Genomic DNA, 20,624 nt, shown 5'->3' with positions numbered 1-20,624 from the left:
ACTCTCAATGGAACAATCTTTTAAAAATATTGTAATGCTCTCAAAGTTTCAGTGATCTGGAAAACATGTAACACATTATAATTTTTCAAAAATTCCCACACATTACCAAAGTAAGTAAAGATCTAGTGACCTTATATTCATTCCAGACAAAAGTCTGGGACACAGAGCAGAATGGGATCTAACCAGTAATGTTACAAAGACAGTAACATATTCCATTTCAGTGAATGAGATTTCACAGAGAATTAATGGTAGAACTGATTACATCCTTAGATGAAATGAAAAGTTCTGTTGCTGAAGGAAGTTGCTCAGTATAACTGAACTATTTTACCTTGTACTCTGACCTTCTGGTTAAATATGACACTACATAAAATCTGTGTAGCAAATTTTAACTGGCGGGAAAAGGCTGATACAGCCAAAAAGTAATTGCACAGAGGGCATCATTATATAACGGGGTTCCACATAGACCTATTCTTAGTTCAGTGCTATTCAATATCTTTATCAATGAGATGGAAGAAAATAGAAACTTGTTGTTGGTAAAGGCTGCAGATGCCATATTCATATATAAGAAGTTAGTACGTGACCTGATTTTTAGACTCACTAAACATATTTAGGCAATAAAAAAGGAAGATTTTGGCTGAGAAGCTAAAGCCACGAAATATGTGGCTATTGCAGTGCAAGCTTTAAAGCACCATTTGGGCTAAACTCATCTCAAAATAGGCTTCATAACAGGTGGTAAGAGAGAAATGTCCCAACTAGCCAGTACAGAATGACCCTGTTCTTCAGTGCTTAGCCACCAATTTCTGATCTGTCAGATGAGAAAGAAACTGCTTCATCTTAAAACCCTCACACAGAATTAAGAACTTAATTGCTATTTCATACAACCAAGATGTCTAGAAGTGAGGGTGCTCCCCTTGGTCATGTGGGCTACCAGAGCTTGACATCCCTCTTTGGCATCAGCAAGTTGACAGATGTACTTCTCAGGTTCTGGAAAGGTGTCTTTGCCTACAAGTTCATTTGGATGGAGATGCTTTCCAACTCTCTTATTTAAACTTAGGCATTATATAGAAGTGCTAGAAAAACACCACATATGCTAAGACAAGCATTAGATAATGTAATATCTACTGCTCCTTCTGCCCTCATCAACTGGTGATGAGAAACAGATGACACCAGTTTTAAAATAAAATTATTCCATGCCATCACACTTGTTTTTGAGTGCAAGATTAGATAAGCTGATGATTTCTCTCTTTCTATGCATTTATAAAAGTTAAAAAAAATAACAAGCATCAGGATCCTGCACCTTTGTGGTCTGCATAGGAACATGACCAGAGTATGATACCAGCACTGTTGTTTTTTCCATGAAACTTCACTTTCTGTGGAGAGCAATATAAAGAAGGTGATAGACAAAAAGGGCATGCCTCCACCTCAGGGACATCCCACACCTAGATCAGAAGATACAGAAATATCCCCAGATCTTGCAGTTAAAACATGGCCTCAGAGAACAGAAGTTTTTACTCAATCTTCACTGCCTTTCACTATCCTCTTACATGTTCTTATTTGTCCCCTCTTATTAGTTTCCTCTCTCGGGTAATGAATGAAAGACTTTTCATTCATTCAAAACTTTCTTTAGGCCTAGAAGTAAAGCAAGGGCCTGGCATAGTCATCGCTGCAGACAGCAGATATAAATGTAATGGAGTAAGGCAGTAAAAAAAAAATCTCAAAGCATTTTTATTAGTTCTGATAATTAAATTGGTGGTAATAACAAAGCATGTTAACTCCTTTGTGCAAACCACAGGTAGCTAGGGACAGAGGCTGTGCAGATCTTCCTGAGCCACAGGTTTCTTACAGAGATCCTGGGCAGATCACTCTCCAGACACACTCTATTTTTGCACTGCTGGAAGTACTAACAAGAGTGCTACATAGAGGTGTATTTTCTATAAAGTAGACCATTACCAGCAAAAAGTAAAGGGAAACTATCAATTCACTTAATGCTGAATACCTGTGAGTTGCTGCCACTTCTGGGTACTGATGGCTACCTTTGATTATCTGTAGATGCTTATGACCTGCATTCCGTGTTGTGACTACCTGTTGAGCTGGCCTCCAAAGGGCTAGCTAAGTTCCTCTGTGGGCACTGCTGCAGTGCAGGACAGGGTCCCTCTGTGCTCTTTGGGTGAGCCACCAAGAGCTGCATCTTATTGTGCCTATCAGCTCTTGTAGAAGTTTTGGAATCTATAAAGTGATTTCAGATGTTGTTTTCATGGGCATTTTATAGCCCTTTTGGAGTGCAAGAACAAAAAGACCCTCTCCATGTTTAGAGTATATTCCTTTATTTATACTTGCTTTTATTTTTAATAACTACTGAACCAAATTGTCTTGATGTCCTGCAATAACAAAAATAACAGTTTAGTTGAAGTGAGCCCTCATTGCATAGGGATTGCTATGTCTGGGCTGTGGTGCTGGGTGAGATACCCGAACTGCCCTTAAACGACTTAGCTGCAGTCTAGCCATTCCAGCACAGCTGTCAGCTTGGATCAATTTTCCCGTCCAAAAAAATGCTGCCATCAGGAGGAACGCATTGTTGCTGAGCTATCTTGATCCCCCACTACATTTGCAGAAGGGATCTAGACTATTTATGTTCTTCAGAAAACAGCAAGGAAAGAGCACTCCTGAACTGGGAACCAATGTGCACCCCATTTCTGCTGTAACTCTAATGTCAGAAGGAGTTGGGTAGTCCTCTGAAAGAGTTTCTCATCTAGGTGACTGCTGTGGGTGCACTGTGGCAAACAGCTGCAGTCTGGTGACCTGTACAGCTCCAACAAAGGCAGATATTTTTTTGGAAACTGTGATGTTTGAAATAAAATTGAAATAATTTTACCTTACATGATTTTCTGACAGTTTATGATTTAAATACTTCTTCAACAAAGGATGGAGTTCTCCCCAGAAAAGGTAATTAGTAGCTATCAGTGTGCAATAGAAAAATGTTTTTCTCATTTTGCTCCTACAAAGAGCACCGCTGTGTATCACATTAACACTCTCTGATAGCAACAGATGACAGCTATAAAAAAATCCAACAAGAAAATTAACAGTAATGCTTAAAAAATCATCACTAAAGACCTGATCTTGCTAATTGATATTGAGGATGAGCTGTCAAATCAGTTCTTTGAAATAGGGCTGGCTGCTGTTCTTATATTATTGAGTTTGCTATGTTGTAGACTTGTGATGGTATCAAGCTGTCAATAAATGCAAATTAATGGCCACTGACACACAGATGCAGAAACAACTACACCTATTTCAGGAGTGTCCTTATCATCTACACTGCCTAGTCACTATCCATCCCACTTTGAGCTCTTCAGTTGGTAGCAAGTGGGGTACCTCAGAGCACCCAGCCTTCAGAGTATTATGGATTACTCAATGGTACATGGAAACCTGACTTCATCCTGTCCTACAAAACCACAAATTTGGCCCAAACTGCAGTTTACACTCCACCTTAGAGTGAGTCTGCCTCAATACACAAAACAACACAGCAAAATTTTTTATCTTAATAGTGTCAAATGGCTGAGATAGGGACACACAACTTCTCATCTCAGTAGGAGGCTCATCTGCTTCTTTTCAAATGGAAATTGGATGGAAGAGACTACTCATTTAAACCAGTTACATCTGTGCAGAGATCACTGCGTGTTCTGGCAAGCTAGTGTGCAGGCCAGCCAAGGAAAATGCTGAGACGTGCCTCAAGCAAGGCTAAAGATGGACAGTTTGTAGTTATGTACAAGAAGGTACAGCATCACCCACTGATGAAAGAGAAAAGCATCGAAGACTCAAACACAGGCATACTCTCAAAACAGCCGCAAATTAAATATTCAACCTATTCATCCTGTGCAGGCCATATTATGGGTGGACTCACAGAAATCTCCACTGTCAAGAGTCACCACATAGCTACAGTGAGACATCTCATGCCGGGGACAGAACATGAAATCCCTGCCAGCAAGGGGTAACTATCCAGCACTTGACAGCCACGGCCAAGAGCCAGTCTGTTCCTAAAAAAAGATGGAAGAACAATGTTGAGTGGGGCCATGAGAGCAAATTCATGGGAGAAGGATAGGAGTAGAAAGGAAACTAAAAAAAAATTGTTTTCCAGAGATGGTGGAAGCTCTCTGGCAGGTGGAGAGCAGACAATTGCATGCTTCCCCATACATTTTCTTTGTGCCCATGTGAAGTGAATGACTGTTGCTTTAAATCCTTTTTGCTGTCTGTCTCCAAAAAAAAAAAAAATAATTGAGAAAAAATGTGTATAATTATACACAGAATATTAATCTTCTTCCTGGTGATCTACAACTCTAGCATATTCATCACACTGGAACTGTGCTCAAAAGTATTTTCATCTGATTAAAACCGCTGATTCATCGATGCATGTAATCCTTTCCTAATAGTATGTATATAAATGGCTCTTAACAATTTGCACATCAGTTTTTCCTCATTTTTCATTGTTATGTGATTTTTCTTCAACACTGAATGCAATTCTGAACTTTTATGTTTTGATTGAGCTTTTTTGGAGAAGTAAGGTGCAGTTATCTAGGCTACAGATTGAAGAAGCTTAAAAACCTAACATCTGATTTTAGCTCTGGCCACAAATTTCCTCTGTAGCTTTGGATAATTCAGTCCAGTCTTGCCTGCTCTAGGATCAATTCTTCAGTCACCTTCAACTCTGGACCCCAATTTTTTTTAGGAATTGCGAATACTTAAACTTGATCACCAGCCATGTACCTTACTATTGCAAACTCTGCCACAGTTCAGGGTATGAAGCTCAGTCTGACTCCCACTGTACCCCCGCCTTTCTACACTTCCGCAGAAATTCTCATCGGAAGATACTTATACACTCTCACCACAAATGTAGCCATTTGCTATTCTTTGCTTCTGAGTCCTTCTGTACCTCCTTCCTTTCTTTACTATTTATAGGTGGCAGCTTGCCTAGGAGATGAGACAAGGCTGCCAAATAATTTCACAGCAGTGTCCCACAAGGAAACTTGGGATAAATCGTACCTCTATGCTCATGAAACAGAAAGCCAATGCTAACAACTTTTCTTTACAACAAACAGCCCACAGATACATGATGCAAACATGAAATAATGGCTCATGGAACTTCAAATGTCTGAGAATAACTATCATATCCTTAGGATGAATATTTGTAGCAGTCTCAACACCACTCTTGTCAAACCCTTTAAAGCGGGAGCCCAGTCCTATAGGCCAGAGATACTACCTGTTAAAATTCTCACTACTTAAATCTTTCCACACATGTTCACAAAAGCTCAGCAGCAGCCCACTTGCAGCAGCAGCATGAGGTCCTCTCATGCCCACTTTCTCTTGTTCACAGCAAGAACCTGGGTGCATCCCACCTATGTCTTTTCAGGAATCTGAAATAGTAGCTGTGTTCAGAGCATGTGAAATGTGTACTTAGGAGACTAATTCTGTGTGGAAATTAATGTTGGATATTTATTTTATTAAAAACAAAGACATGTACTTTTTGTACCTTACTCTGGTTATCAGATAATTTCTCCCAAATTTAGGCCTCTCAGGCTGAGAGACAAAGTGAGGTCAAAATCACCAACCATCACAAACTCCCAAGAGCTTCACTGTTTGGCTGAAATCTCTTCTTGGGACACAAAATCTACACTGGTTGTCAGAGCTGTTAAATAGCAGTACTAAAATGTGCACAGTCTTGTGAGTACTTGAGGAAATAGATCATACTCCAATCCCCAGTTCCCTCCATCTCCTTTTTCTTCAGAAATTACTTAAGCATTTCATGCCAGGGAAGGATGCAGAGTTCTTCAGCCCACGTGGAAAGATGCTTGCAAAGGGTTATTTATACAGCTGGAATTGTGAGAATCTGGAAATCAGTCTTTCTTTTGTGTTAGCTCAGGCAGCTTTGTGCTCACCTGCTGCAAACATTCTGAGTTAATGAACTCCTCCCATATCTTGATCCTGAGTAGCTAAAAACTTGTAATGCTCAGTAATAAGATATCCAAGAGTCTTTATGAATTTAACTACTAGGACAAAAGTTTCCATTCTGAATATGCAAATGTCTTCAGTGCCTCTGAAAATTAGATCAAGTCTCTATCTAGTCAGTGCCTAATTTTACAGTTGATGTTCTGAAATGTTTGCCCAACCTCTGTATTTTCTGGTTTTTGTTTGTAAAAATGGAACATTAATACTTAATTGCTTCTCAAAACTTTGGGGGAATTAATGCTTCTAAAGCATTTCAAGAATGAAAAGGACCACATAAACTGACAACTACTGTAATTAAGTATGAATTATTTAAAATGAAAAATCTGTATTGCAAATGAAGTGCTGGAGGAATGTATTGAACAAACCACCAAAAACTTCACAAAAATTACTAATCAAAACACAAGGCTTAGACATCTTGCAGTACCACCTCTTAACAAAGTACTGAACATCAGCTGAGCTGTAGCAGTTGACCATATATGCACATAGCCTTATTTTGATGGAAAGCAGTTTCATGTGAAATATTTTACCTTGCATTTGGTTCAGCCAGGAGGATGCTTATGGTCACTCAGCACTGACTTAATGAGGAGCCCTCAAAAGTAGTTTCATAGCAACTGCTAGAGACTCACAGCCAGCTGTTGTGTTCTCTTTTTGCAGTATCCAGACTTTTTTCCCTTCCACTATTCCAAAAAATAGTTTCTGTGGGGTAGTAGTAACCACTGTTTCATATGGACATAGAACAGTTAGGTTTAAACTCCTGTAGTGACATATGATCCAGTACAGAGAAATGTCAGTGTCACCACTGCTCCTACTAAACTTATTTGAAAGGAATGTAACACTTCAGGGGTGGAACTATCAAGCTATTGGTTTTGTCCCGTGTACATAGAGCATACAGACCATGACACCTACAAGTATACTAGAAGCATTGTTAATATCCAGCATTTCAAAGCAGTATTGTTGTACATGCCCTACATCAAATTTTTTTTGCCACTCATTTAGTATCTTAATTTTGAAGCACTTAGAATGAAAGGGATATAGAGTAAATAGCAAGTATATCTCTTTAACTTTCTGCTACTTTTCTTTCCATAGTGGTTCTGTGAACACTGTCTTTCAGTTTAAAAGACAATGCAGCAAACAAAGTTATTTAGCTATTTTGCATTATTGTTAAATTTCTTATTGGATTTTTTAATAGCTCTTTTGCTGTTTGTAAAACAACAACTTTTTAAAGAACATTAATGTATCCATATAGGATTTACAATAAATACCTTAAATGAGTATATTCAAGGTGAAACATAGATGGTTTTGGGAAAGGGAAATGAATAATTCATCTATAATATGACATAATAATATATTCACATTTAATAACAACATTCCACTAATAGACAGCTAACAATATTCAATATTTCTGAAACTCCCCACCCCCAAACAGGGGTGTTATTACTTCAAGTTTTGCAGACATTTTACAAAGTTGTTCTAGTCAGAAAAAGGCCTGATGGCTGGAAAATAGCCAACATAATGTCATTATTGAAGATGGACTCAGGGAACACTTCAGGAAATTATAGACCATTTAGTTTTGATGCCTTTTGGGAGGAGGGAATCTTAAAAAGCAGTTTTGGACATTAAATGGGAACCATTTAGGAAAGCATAGCTTGATGAAGGATAGTTAGGAATGCCTCAGGAATGAAAGGTCATGCTTCACTACATTCTGAATTTCTTTCAGGTTATACATAATCAGGGGACAAAAAGGCACCATAGATTTTGTTTTCATTTACAGGAAGAATTCAGGAAAATTTTAAATCAAGGACTAATATATTGTACTATGATGTTGGTAAGGGAATAAAATAAGTAATTTTTCTAAGAGGAAAACTTTATTATTCTGAAACAAATAGTTGTAGAGAAACACAGGTATTAATAATAGGGGTTTGCATTTCCACTTTACATATATTTTGTGACAATAGAAATAGCAATATTAGGCTATCCAAACCTACATTATTTAAGCCCCAACAGGGTACTTAAGCATGTATATAACTCTAAGCAGATGCTGAAGCAGTATTGTTAATGTAAGTGGAATTACTCAGGTGCTTTAATGATTTACAGAGGTTCAGACCCTTCGAATATAAGATCCTAGAATCCAGATTAAAAAATAGTATTTTTGTATGCAAAAATAAATAATTTCTGCAACATGCTCACCAGGAAGCTAATCTGATAATTACAGCACACAGTTTCTTAACCTCTCCCTTCTCTTACCTTCTTAATCTCTACCACTAAGAGTTCACTTACAGGTTTCTGATTCATCCAGCATCATGATTCTACCCTCTACAATTTGTTGTACCTCAGCTCAGAAAATTTTGTGTGCTTTAAAATATGAGCATGTGGTATCATCAGGATTTTTCAGAAACAACTGAAAATTTTGAGTGTCTCTATGCTTAAACACCAGAGAAAGAAACCTTTGAAATATGTGCAGTACAGAAACCAGGTGAGTACTTCCACATCTGAAAATAAATCCCATTTTAAAGAAGACCCAAATTTAACTTGGAAAAATGGAGACACCCAAGACTGCGAGAAGTAACCATTCTTGAAATCCTTAACTAAGATAAATGAATTAAAGGATCTAAGTTTAATTGTACAGCACACACAAAAGAAACGTATTTTTATGATGTGAAATGATGACATTTAGAATACTATATTAGCTGTTCAGTAAGTTTCATTATTGGGTCAATTTGCATTAAACATATAACTACCAAAAGACCCAACTACATAATATACACTGAAGCAGATTTAGCTAAAAAACTTTCTTCTATTTCTTTCTCTAATCTTTTTCTATTCCATCTCCAATATCAGTAACAGTTTGTGATTTCAATTTGAATGTCAAGTTTCATGTTGAAAAGTTATAGCTGACTGCAATCCCAGAAATATTAGGACAAAACAGAATTTGTTTGCACAGAATCATTTTGTTTTTCATTTGTTTGAGGCCTATGCTATAGATAACATAGCTATGTTATAGCTAGCTATAGCTAACATGTTATAAATGTGTTAATGCCAAATTACCCTTCAACCTATTATCTTTTTTTGAATGTCAGATGAGAGAAACACTAAACAGGATAAATAAGGGAAAGACTGACAGAATTAAAGGAATGTGAATATGCAGGAAGATTTTAAACAATTATTCTTGACATAGCCTTAATCTGAGAATTCAAACATTCTCCAAATCATGTGCAGTGCTCTGAAAATAAAGCACAAGAAGAATACCAGATACACCTCTGTCTCACAGAAATCAGAGGAGGTGTTGCCTTTACAGGACAGAGTGGAAGACAAAACAAATGAGCCCTTATACAGTACAAAACACAGAGATGTTTGGAACAGGATCAAGACTTTGAAGAGGATGAAAAGAAAAAATTACAGAATTTCCAAGGCACCACTGCTAGAAGCCAAACTGAAAAAAATGGTGGGGGGGGGGTGGGGGGTGGGGAGGGGGAGGGGTGCACAGGGGAGGGAAATAGCTCATTTGTGAGGCTAAAATCAATCTCATTGGTATTAGCCTTCTCAGGCAAAAGAGCCTGAGAAGAAACCAGACTCTGAATTGCCTGCATTGTTTGGTAATGGGGTTCAAGCCAACAACATATGGTTTTATATGGCCTGGTTTGGCTACAGAACATGGAAGCTGAAAGGAATTCTCTCAATAGGATGCCTAGAAACAAAATGGCAGAAATTCAGGTGACATTTTCCCTGAAGCAGTGTGCTCAAGCTGAACCTGTAGCTCTTCAGCTTCTCAGTTTCAAGCGTTTTCTAAGGATGCCTTAAGTTCAGATCAGGAGTTACATCAAGTTATTGATGTAATTAATATTTCCAGTTAAATGATTGAAAATCATGGTCAAGAATGTATTTTCCACCTTTAAGAATGCCTACCTTAGGAACAGCATATTTAGCTCAGCAGGGACTCTGTCACACACCAACTGTAATTCATTTCAGCAGTGGTTTGGACAGACTCCTGAAATAATATGATCATGCTGGTAACACCAGCTGTCCAAATCAGTATTTTACAAAATTGAGTTGTTGAATCTTTCTAAAGGTCTGCTTCTTTAGGGGAGGAGGCCCTTATCATCTCTGGTCTTCAGCAATAAAATACAGATTTTCAGTGTGGGACTGTGAGCCCCCCTCATCATGCAATTCCATTCAGTCACATACCTGTCAGTAGTTCCACAGTCCAGATCCATAGCCAGGCTACTACTTCTGTGCAACATGTCACAAGAGACAAAATGATAACAAGATTCCCTTGAAATTTTGCTGTACCTATATCTCTTCAACCTTTTTCTAGCTTCTAATCAGGATTTCCTTGAAGGTGAGGATTCCATTGATGTATTTCTATTAATAATAAAATGAAAAATATGTTGGCATCAACTGTTTTCCTTCCCTGACAACTAATTAATTTGAAGTCAATACATGAGCCTTAGGAAGAAACCAAACTACAGCTATAAGCACATGTGCAATGCAGACTGTCACTCAAATGATACAATTCTGCTTCCTGACCAGACCCGATGGAAGTATAAACATACTGAATATTTCTGAGAATACAAAGTGTAGCCTGGCCAGATGTGTATATGACAAGTGTAACTGTGGCTTCATGAGATCTGTATGCAGATGTACACAGGAGCATTGAATAATATTGAATAATAGGGGAGAGTTTTTTCATGTGCTATTGTTTCAGCCTTTCTAGAGGTAGTTTGTTTAATTTCAAAGACATATTAAAAAATCTCAAGACAATAAACTCATCTTTAAGACGTGAGGTAGTTTGTGTCTTGGCTGCTTAAAGCTGATTGGATAGGTATGTCTGGCAAGCCAGAGCTCACAAGTTCAAGTACTGTAAATTTATATGCTTTTCTGCACACTACCTTCTTTCAGTAAAGAAGCCCAGAAAGCAAGTTAAAGAATGATTTGTCCAAGTTCTGTGAGGTTTTTTTTCTGTGAAGATTAATCAATGCCTCTGATTTGGGTAAATCAATGTATAACGAGACTCAGCAGTTTAAACTAAATTCTACGTAACTTCAAACTACAGGACACATTTTTTTCATTTTTCTGATAATAATTGAAACATCATACTCAGCATTTTGGTAGATTTTTTTATCTTTGGAAATTTTATAATCAAGACTAGCTTTTTTTCTCTAATTTCCAAAGGAATTAATCCCAGGAAAATCTTAGATATATGTTATGTGGGAGGTCCAGCTAGAGAATTGCAATGGTTTCTACTGGCTTTATACTATACAAACAAGCTAAGAACCTGTGACTGAATAGTTGTTGCTACACCACTCCTGTTTGGGGAACAAGCATTATGGTCACAATGCTCTTTCAGTGGCAAAGCTCTTTTTAACTGCAGGCTAAAGTATGAGAGCTTAGAAAGAGATTTCTAATTTGCTAGGATCACCCATTTTGGCTCTTTGTATTTCTTTAATAATTTCACATTTCTTTCTCATTTTTCTATATCTGTGTCACTGAATGAAATCACAAAAAATTATCAACACTTGGTAAATTCACCCATTTACTTATGATCTAATATACTGATCTGTCTTGTATAAATCAAACATTAAATTCTAGTAATTCAGTGATCAATATATGATTCATATGTTTGTCCAGGTCGTGAAACTGAAAAATAAGCATTCAGTAATATATCTTGCCCAGTATTACAATTTGAAATAATACTGTGAGAAGCCCATAGCATGAAGAAGATCAACTATCACCTAAGATAAAAATCAGGTGTCTTAGATGTCATTTGATCACAGAAAAGTAATATTTAAAGCTAAGTTTCTGTAGTTAAAAACTGGAAAATAAGGCTATTACAGTTTTTATGGCTACAGAATGAGAAAGAGTGTTCAAGTATTTCACTGTATGTAGTTTAAATATCAGTCTTCCACTTTTTGTTCCAAGACTGGTGCAATTTCACCTTGGAGACAGCTTTAAGATAAGGTTTATGCATTAAATCAGCTTTTCTACTTTTCAAAAGCACAGATGTGTCAGGATCTGTCACCCTTTTATCTTTGTGAAGAATGCTAGGCTAAACTGAATCTGATTCTTGAGCAAATGTAAAAACTGATGAGGATGCAAGGGATCCCAACCTTTGTAAACACTGGCATAATCTGCAGAGGGACAAAGAGAGAGAGAAAGAGAATGTGAGACACTGGTGAAAGAATTCACAGTGCTTAGGAGCCCAATTATGAACCAAGATCCTGTTTGCATTGTTTAATAACAAAAGATGGTTCTTGCCCCAAGGCACTTACAATAAATGTGGATTTGAAATTAATTTTCAAGGAATGCTAGGGTAATTGTGTGTGCACTGTGTTTAACATATAAGGCAACACACTTTTGGAAATGGCATGTATTAGTGAATAAAGCCAGCCTGAGCCTGTGTATTGTTTAACTGCATTCAGAAGATAAAAATTACTGTATGATATTGGCCAAAGACAAAATTTTTCCATTAATAAATTTCAATTTTTAAATGTCTTTCTATATTAGCTATAGAATTTATGCATCTAGCAGTATCTGAATGAGAAAAATAAAACATTTTGCATTCTGTCACTGAATGACCTTGATAACCATAAGAGAAATTAAAAAATATGTTCTATATTTATTACTGCAAATGTATTCTCTAAAGTATTACAGTAATCATTTTTAAGATCACAGTAATTTAGCAGTTCCTCAGTTGTTCAAGGACTCTGGCCTTGGATGATTGCTTGAACCTTCACATACACATTACCTGCAAAATCTTTTTAAACATTTTAGTACTTCAAACTCTTTATTTTCCTGATATATGTTTAAAGGTAGTGTGGTTTATGAAAAGCCAGATGAAGATATTTCATGATCTTTCATCCAACAACTGAAGTAAAATGAAACTATGTCCAAAGATACAGTGTTAATGAAACACTATGTTCACTATGTTCTTCATTTTTATGAAAATGTTTTTATTTTCTTCTTCAACAAAAGAAAAAAAGTGAGCTCTTACATTGAGTAGGAAGTACCAGTGTTTCACTCACAGGCTTGGATCTAGGAAATAAATTCTCTGCCATTAGATCCCATAACTCAGTTCTTCTCAGTGCTGGTAATGGATGAACTTGTCTATGTATCTCACTACAAAATCATTACAAACAGTGTACATCACTCCTGGCACCCTTGGGATATTACCATTCCCTCATGCACCAGTGATCTTCCTGATAGCTGTAATTCTTTGGGAATTTTCGGTTCTTCTTTCCTATGTGTTTTTTCCTCCCACTCTCTACCCCTTTCTGGAAGCTGATCTTGTGAAAAGACTCAAAGAAATATCATTCCCCCCCAGACCTCCCCAGCTTCTTTGACCCTAGAGCATTGCAATCAGCTCCAGTGTTTCATGAAGATAATGAAATAATGTTACTTATAAAACTACTGGAGAAGCACAAAACCTTCTCAGACATTGCTAAGGCTTTGGCTCCATTTCTGGTCCCTGAAAGCGTCAGTCACAGTAGACACCATGCCCAGAACTCCCTGTCACATTCCTACTTTCCTTTGTTCCCTGAGCTATTTCAAGTTCTTGGTCCTGTACGATGAAAACCTCTTCTTTCCAAAACTGTTTCCTATGTAAGCCAGTTCCTGGTTTCTTTCTTCCTTAGATTTCTTTCGCCCCTTTGGTCAAGGTTCCCAACTCCCACCTCTTGCACCTGTCTGCACACACAGACCAGCAGCATGATGCTGGAAGGACTTGGATCTGCACTGTTTATGGGTGTGTATTTGCAATAGCTACAGAAAAGTGCATCTCCCTTTGGGACAGTCACAGGATGGTGCATATATTGGATCACACCACTTCTCTCCTTGTGAGACCTAATTTGTGAACCTCAACTATCAGAAAGGAGCTGTTGGACATATCTAGCCCTATCAAGAGGAAGACAGTTTCACAGAGCTCAGAATGACATAATACTGCACTCTCAAACTATAAAAGCCAGGTCTTCTCTCCTAGTTATTACAGGACTACAGGATTTCCTCCTTGGCTCTAAAGATTCATCTTCTTTTCTCTACTGGAGTCTGTCAGCAATCCTGAGCAGACTTCCCACAGACTTTCTCTGAGTATAGGTGATTATTTATATATTTTTATATTTACAGGTGATATATAGAGTCTACACTTTCCCAGTGCCTTACAACCTTAAGCCCATCCTTTGCATCCACAGCAGAAAATGCAGGAAGTACTTCTTTCTTCTGAGCATTCACGATGAATTCAGAGCAAAACTTCCTCTGATTTCTACCTGCCAAAGTATTGTGTACTTGAGTACACTCTAAAATTTCCCAGAATTACTTCCAAAGGTTGTGTAAGGCTGTGATTCAGAGAAATGGTGCTGAACATCTATGTCAGAAAGTGAGCTGTGCTCAGCTGTGTACATTGGCTCAGCTGTTATGCAGACACCTGGCAGATAGAGACCTTCAGCTGCCATCTGTGCTGCTTGTATTGTGCAATCACATCTCTGTAATCTAAGAGTAAAAATGGAGGGGAAGGAGTAGCAATAATTGTGGAGAAAGGAGAGAGCAGTAAGTTTCATATAACCTCTAATATCAAGAAGTGTTGGTCACAGAGCAGCTGATTTTGCTTGCTACAAAAGCAATTTTCACAGTAGGTGACATACAAAATTATCCTAGACACATTCAATTTTTTAGAATAATCGGGGAGAATTACACACACATAAAACTCTTGTCATATATAGGGCAGTAACAGTCATTACCAGAGGAACTGTCAGAAGCCTTCTTCCAAAGAATCCTTAAGAGACATCACAAGGAGAAGTTGTTAGGTTTGTGTAATCTGTGGAGGGCAATAAATTTTGAGTGACACTATTGGTAGCTTCTTTTTACATCACAAGGAGAAGTTGTTAGGTTTGTGTAATCTGTGGAGGGTAATAAATTTTGAGTGACGCTATTGGTAGCTACTTTTTACAGCAGCACCACTACTTGCTGATAACTATCCCTTACCTTCTCCCCTAAAATGAAAAAAAAAAAAAAATTAGAATGTCTACTGGCAAGAGGAGGTTTTATTCTTTAACATCTAGCCCTGTATCACATGGACAGGGGCACATCCCAACACCAGAAATTTAAGACAAGGGAAAGCAATAATGCAGAAGCAATGTAGTACAGTGGTGGTCTCCTCATGCTTTTGGGCTAAAAGGGAGGCAACCAAAGGCCCAACTAGACTGACAGTTCTTGCAGTTAACCGCTTCTTTACCTTCCCAGCCTTTCACAGAACTCCTCAGAGCCTTCCAAGTAGAGCTGGCTTCTCTCAATACTAAAAGGTTTCAGAAAGGGTCTATGTGGAATAAATGGGGTAAATTAGTAAATTAATTTATACTATGGCAATCATGCCTTCATCTTTTGTGATTGGGCTTTTGTTACCAGGCCTTTTCATATGTCTTTTCCTTAGAGGTAACCTCATGTCTGAGAACTAAAGCAATTCTCCTATAGACAGCCCTCTGCTCCCCAAGGCCAGGTACAGATTAACTAAGAAATTATTTCTCCCTTAATTTTCATCTCTGTACCTCTGTGTTGGTTTCTGTACCTAGTTTTGACCAGGTTTAGATGGATTATATATTTATTATTGTATTTAGAAACTTTTTTGAACAATATGTGTATGTTAACCCAGAAACCCATGTATACTAATATGAATATATAGATAATTTACTTTCATTTGTTTTTTACAAGTTACTAGTCTTCAGACCAAAACCAAACTCTTCCTACATGTTAGTACATTGGGTATGTAAGGCAGTAAGATTATACTTTAAGATTATACTATTCTGTAGTTCTACAAAACATTAAATAATATTTCATAATATGTGATTTTTTTAAAATAGTTGCTAAGGTAACGTGCTGGAGTTTGTGATTCAGCTTTATTCAGCTGACTTTTTATTACATTTTAAAAATAAAATACTGATAAAATTAAGTTGTATTTGTTATTCCTATAACCTCTGCAATTCTCCATGGACATCTGTGTAAGAGACAAAGGCAGACTGGTGTTTTGGACTACCTTTTCTCAGAGGAGATGATGTAGGGGAAGGTAGGCAGCACTAGACAGTAGTTCATTAAGTGACGTATTGCTCTTCCAGAAAGCTCAGATAATAATTTATCATCTGGCAAATTTCCTTTGTTTTGCTAGTAGTATATGCTTGTCCCTCCTGCATGATTAGCCTAACATTTGGCACCATTCTTTGCTGGCACCCCTCTCCTCATCCTACCCCACCAGGAGAAGCAGCAAGCTCCCCACGGCTTGACCCTGCTGTTCTGTACTGAAGTGTCTCCTGTCTTACTGCTTCTCAGGCAAGCTTGGGAAGCATCTCTATTGCATGCTAGGCCAAGCACAGGCAGCCGGGAAGGTTTTGCTGCCCATGCTTTTCACCCTGCCATTTGTGCCTTCAATTCCCTGTGTTCAAGGGTTTCTGTGTGTGCAACACACATCAGGATTTATTTTAATGATTCATTAATATTTAAAAACACCAGCCTCTCATAATCCTAGAATTCCATCATTTATTTAGGAAGACAGGTGAACATCAGATGTCTACAGATTGTAGTTTCACCACAGCCAGGTCATTCTGAAGATACAATTTTCAGGGTACCTCAGTTTTGAGGCTTAGGAAAGACCTTTCTAACCAATCACTTCAGTAAATCAAACTTGCTGCTTCCATTGAATTGGGAAAATAGTATGAAAGTATGAAGTGCTTATTAAGTTTAATGTTTTTGTTCACCTTTGTTACTGCTTCCCCATCTACGCTTTACTTGCAGAGGACTTAAAATAAGATAGAAGCTAAAGGAAGCATACTTATCCTGCTGTTGTCTATTTAGCTTTCATTAAGTAAGTTGGTGCACGGTTCACTCTCATTCTCAAAACCAGCCCATCATCTAAAAGTATTTACGTAAGACTCTTTGCATTATATACCAACCTCTGCAACACTAGTATTAACTACTGACATCTGCCAAGGCTGACTAGTAAGTGCTTTACAGTATCAATTCATCCCAAGCAAAAAGCATGTTTGAGTGCTGCAGTGCTCTTGTTAACACCAATAAGAAGTATCAGAGCTCATATGACACCTAGCAGAAATTAGTACCCACATTCAAAGAAAAGCTTTTGTTATTTTCCCGAGTATTATGTGGACTTTATTGAGATGACTGCATCTGACACCTGCTGTAATATAAAATGCAGCTATAATTAGCCAACTGATGCTCTCCACAGTTTAGGTCGAATCCCTTCTGTGGGAATTATGCTTTAAAATATTCAGAACTCCAAGTGGCTCTCATTACATTTAATTTTTACTTAGAATTAGGTGGTCTAGAAAAAAAATTTAGGATTGTAATAGCCCCCCGCTGAATGCCACACAGCAACGTGAAAACCCATAGATTTTTTTTCCAAATAAAAAATGAGAACAAGCAGACTACACTACAGCCTTCAATTGAAGTCTGGCTTTGCTTAATTGTACTTTTTGCACTCATCAGTCTCTCCTCTTCAGAGCAAGCTACAAAAATTGCCTGAATAGCCAAAGAAAAGTTTCCCACAGTCACTGGTCACAGAAAAACACCATTGTCCTTCCTCACAGTTTGATGGACAACATTTCTATAAATGGGTAGCCAGTCTGTCAATGGTACCCTTGCTGAAAAGGCAAAAGAAGAGAACAGATTCTGCCAATATCTGACAAAGCATGTTAACACATAATCAGGCATTCACTAGTCAGGCAGCTGCCCCTGGGACCTTCATAACACAGGTGCCTTTAAGCCATTTCCTATTCACAGATAAAGGAAACAAGCAGGAGATACCTGGGAAAGGAGCAGTCTATTGTGGCCTGTCAAATGTCCATCTCCTAGGCTGCCTGTATAAAAACAGAAAGAACACAAAAGAAACTTCAGCCTGAATCACTAAATTATAGAACAGCAAAATACTCTCCAACTCCATAACTTTAATCTTAATTTAAATAATAATTTAAAAGGTTACTAAAGGAGCACCATGTCTTATAAGATGTGGCTTCTTCATTCCTTTTCCTGCATCAAACTGAGCAAAAGACCAGTCATGTCCCCAAGGCCAACAACTAGAATAAAGTCAGCAGTGGCTATCCCTGGACTGTCACCTTCACTCTCTGCAGCTTTGGTATGGTTTGTCCATGCTCAATCTGCCCTCTGCGTCACCCAGCTGAGATTATTAAATTAATCTTTAAACAGAGGAAACTGGAACTTTCTGAGGGATCAGTTTAGTGGGAATAAAAGCCAATTAAACTGCAGAAAAAGACTCCTTGTTTAAAAAAAAAAAATTAACTTAATGAGCCTAACAAACGAGTGACATTTCATAGTCAAGGTTATCTAAAGGTCACTAAGTAGAGTGACCATTTTGCCAGTGAATAGATCATGGTAAGACAACAATCAGCTTTAAGTAAAGGCAAATATTTGTATTTTGTGATGGTGCAAAAGATGTCTATTTCATACACTCAGCACATTAAATACTAAGACTATAGTCCTAAGCAGAAACTCAGTTTATATTTAAGTAATTTCATTCTTTTTCATGGCAATTTAGTAGCACTGCCTGTGTGTCTAATGTGAAACACATGAAAAAGCATTATCTAATTCTGTGGAAGTTCTTGATGGAAGCAATTCATGGAAGCAATACTTAGAAAAGGGTTTCAGGAGATGCATCACAACAACTGGAATTGCTCTGATTTTGTTGGGAAGCTCCAGCAGGTAATGCACTGTCTCTGAGAACATAAAAGGCTGCAGTGCAGCACAAAACACTTGAAGCAGTAGACGGAATACTGCATGGTATGAACAAATAAGTGTGCAAAACTGTTCTGTACACTTCCATATGAAACAGTATTGATGTCTTGCCTTCTCCTCAGACAAGTTTCTCAAAGACCCTAGTTATGATTTCTCACAACTACAATTCTCTTAGAAGATCTACTCTTTCATACAGGCTATGTGTGTATATATATATAAATATATATATATGTGTGTGGGGGGGTGTGTATGTGTGTATATGTGTGTGTGTATACACACATATTTAAACAGAAAAGTCTCTAAGCTCCTTCAATAAAGTTTTTCAAATTGAATTCATAGTAATAATTAAATTAAGAGGAAACCGAAAATTAATAAGATTAAGGTAAAATTCAGTATGATAAAATGTAAATGAAAAAAAGATTTATGATACCTTTTGCCATTTTTTCTTGGTCAGTTTTCAGAGTTCTGTACTATGAGGTCTCCTAGGACTGCCCATACCTGTTCAGCTTAGCTACAGTGACACTTCTCAACGTTTTAGAAGGCCTGCTTTTTCTCTCTTGAATTAGTTTTAGGTCATTATCAAATTTATAACCTAGGACCAGTCTTGCAAAGGCTTTTACCCACAGCCTTAGCTTTATGCACATGAATAGTCCTTTAGAATTCATTAGAATGATTTGTGCACAAAGTAAGCAGGTGCATGGCCAGCTTCACTGAAAGTTTGGGACCCAAACTTCATATTCCCTATTAACAAATGCCTCTTTTGCTTTAGAAGAATATTGACAGTCTAAAGATGAGTGTGAGCCTTCGTTCATTTACTACAATACAAATAACTTTATAGTTACCTTATATCCAAAAAGGGTATTATTTATTTATCTGTAGAGAAAGTTGAAGAAAAGAATACTGCAGGTAGAATGAACACAGGACGACACATATCCAGAGAAGCTTACAGTATTCAGGTACCTATCTTACTTTGTCATATGGATATATGAATTCCTTAAGACTAATTTGATACGCTCAACACAATTACATAATACAGGCCCCTAATTTCAACTATTAGTCCACAAATCTCATATCTAAACTAGATCTGGATCTGGTTTTTGAAGTCTGCCAGGGGGCTGCCAGAACATGGAATGATTGATTAGACTGATAATTACAGATGTGGTCTATTCAATGATAACTGTCTAGCTACGGGGGTATAGAGATTTATAAGTTCAACTGTTGAAGCAGGAGATAAATTTAAATATTATCAATATAACTGTTCCACAGAAAAGGCTAAGAAGACTGTAATGTTCAGAAAAGGACTTGGCTCCCAGATAAGCTCTGTGAAAATCTTGTACATAGCACAACTGAAGAAACCTATTTAAAATATTCCTAAGCATCCATCACTATTATTTATTTTAAAATAATAGTCAGATTATACTGATAAAGATGCAAGCTACAGCTCTTAAAATCAAGCACTCAGTAATCAAAGAACCCCAAGAGTTAAATTGTCTCTGAAATAAATATGCTATATTCCTGTTTCCCTGTTAAATATAGATTTTCAAGTGTCCCGTTAAACTTGAGTTAAATATATAATACGTACGGCATGTACATATTAATGCAATGGAAAATTATTAATTTTTAGTCTGTCTTCAGGTATGAATGCTTAATTTCACAATGTTTGTGTCAAATTACCAACAGTTTGCATAAAGGGGAAACACTGTGATCATAGACACCTACCCTGCAAGGCACCTTCTACATTTTTATATGATAGTCTCACAAGAAAATGATAGGAAGGAGATTTATAATCAAATCTTTCAAAGTAGCTATAGAAGTCTAGAATTTGCAAACAGAGAGTAATTATAATAATAGTTCACTGGCTTCCTAAGAAGAGCTGTTGAGCTAGGACT

The sequence above is a fragment of the Lonchura striata genome, chromosome 5, assembly GCF_050655825.1.
Source record: "Lonchura striata isolate lonStrDom1 chromosome 5, ASM5065582v1, whole genome shotgun sequence".
NCBI classification, from domain to species: domain Eukaryota; kingdom Metazoa; phylum Chordata; class Aves; order Passeriformes; family Estrildidae; genus Lonchura; species Lonchura striata.
Note: the sequence above shows the minus strand (reverse complement) of the source record.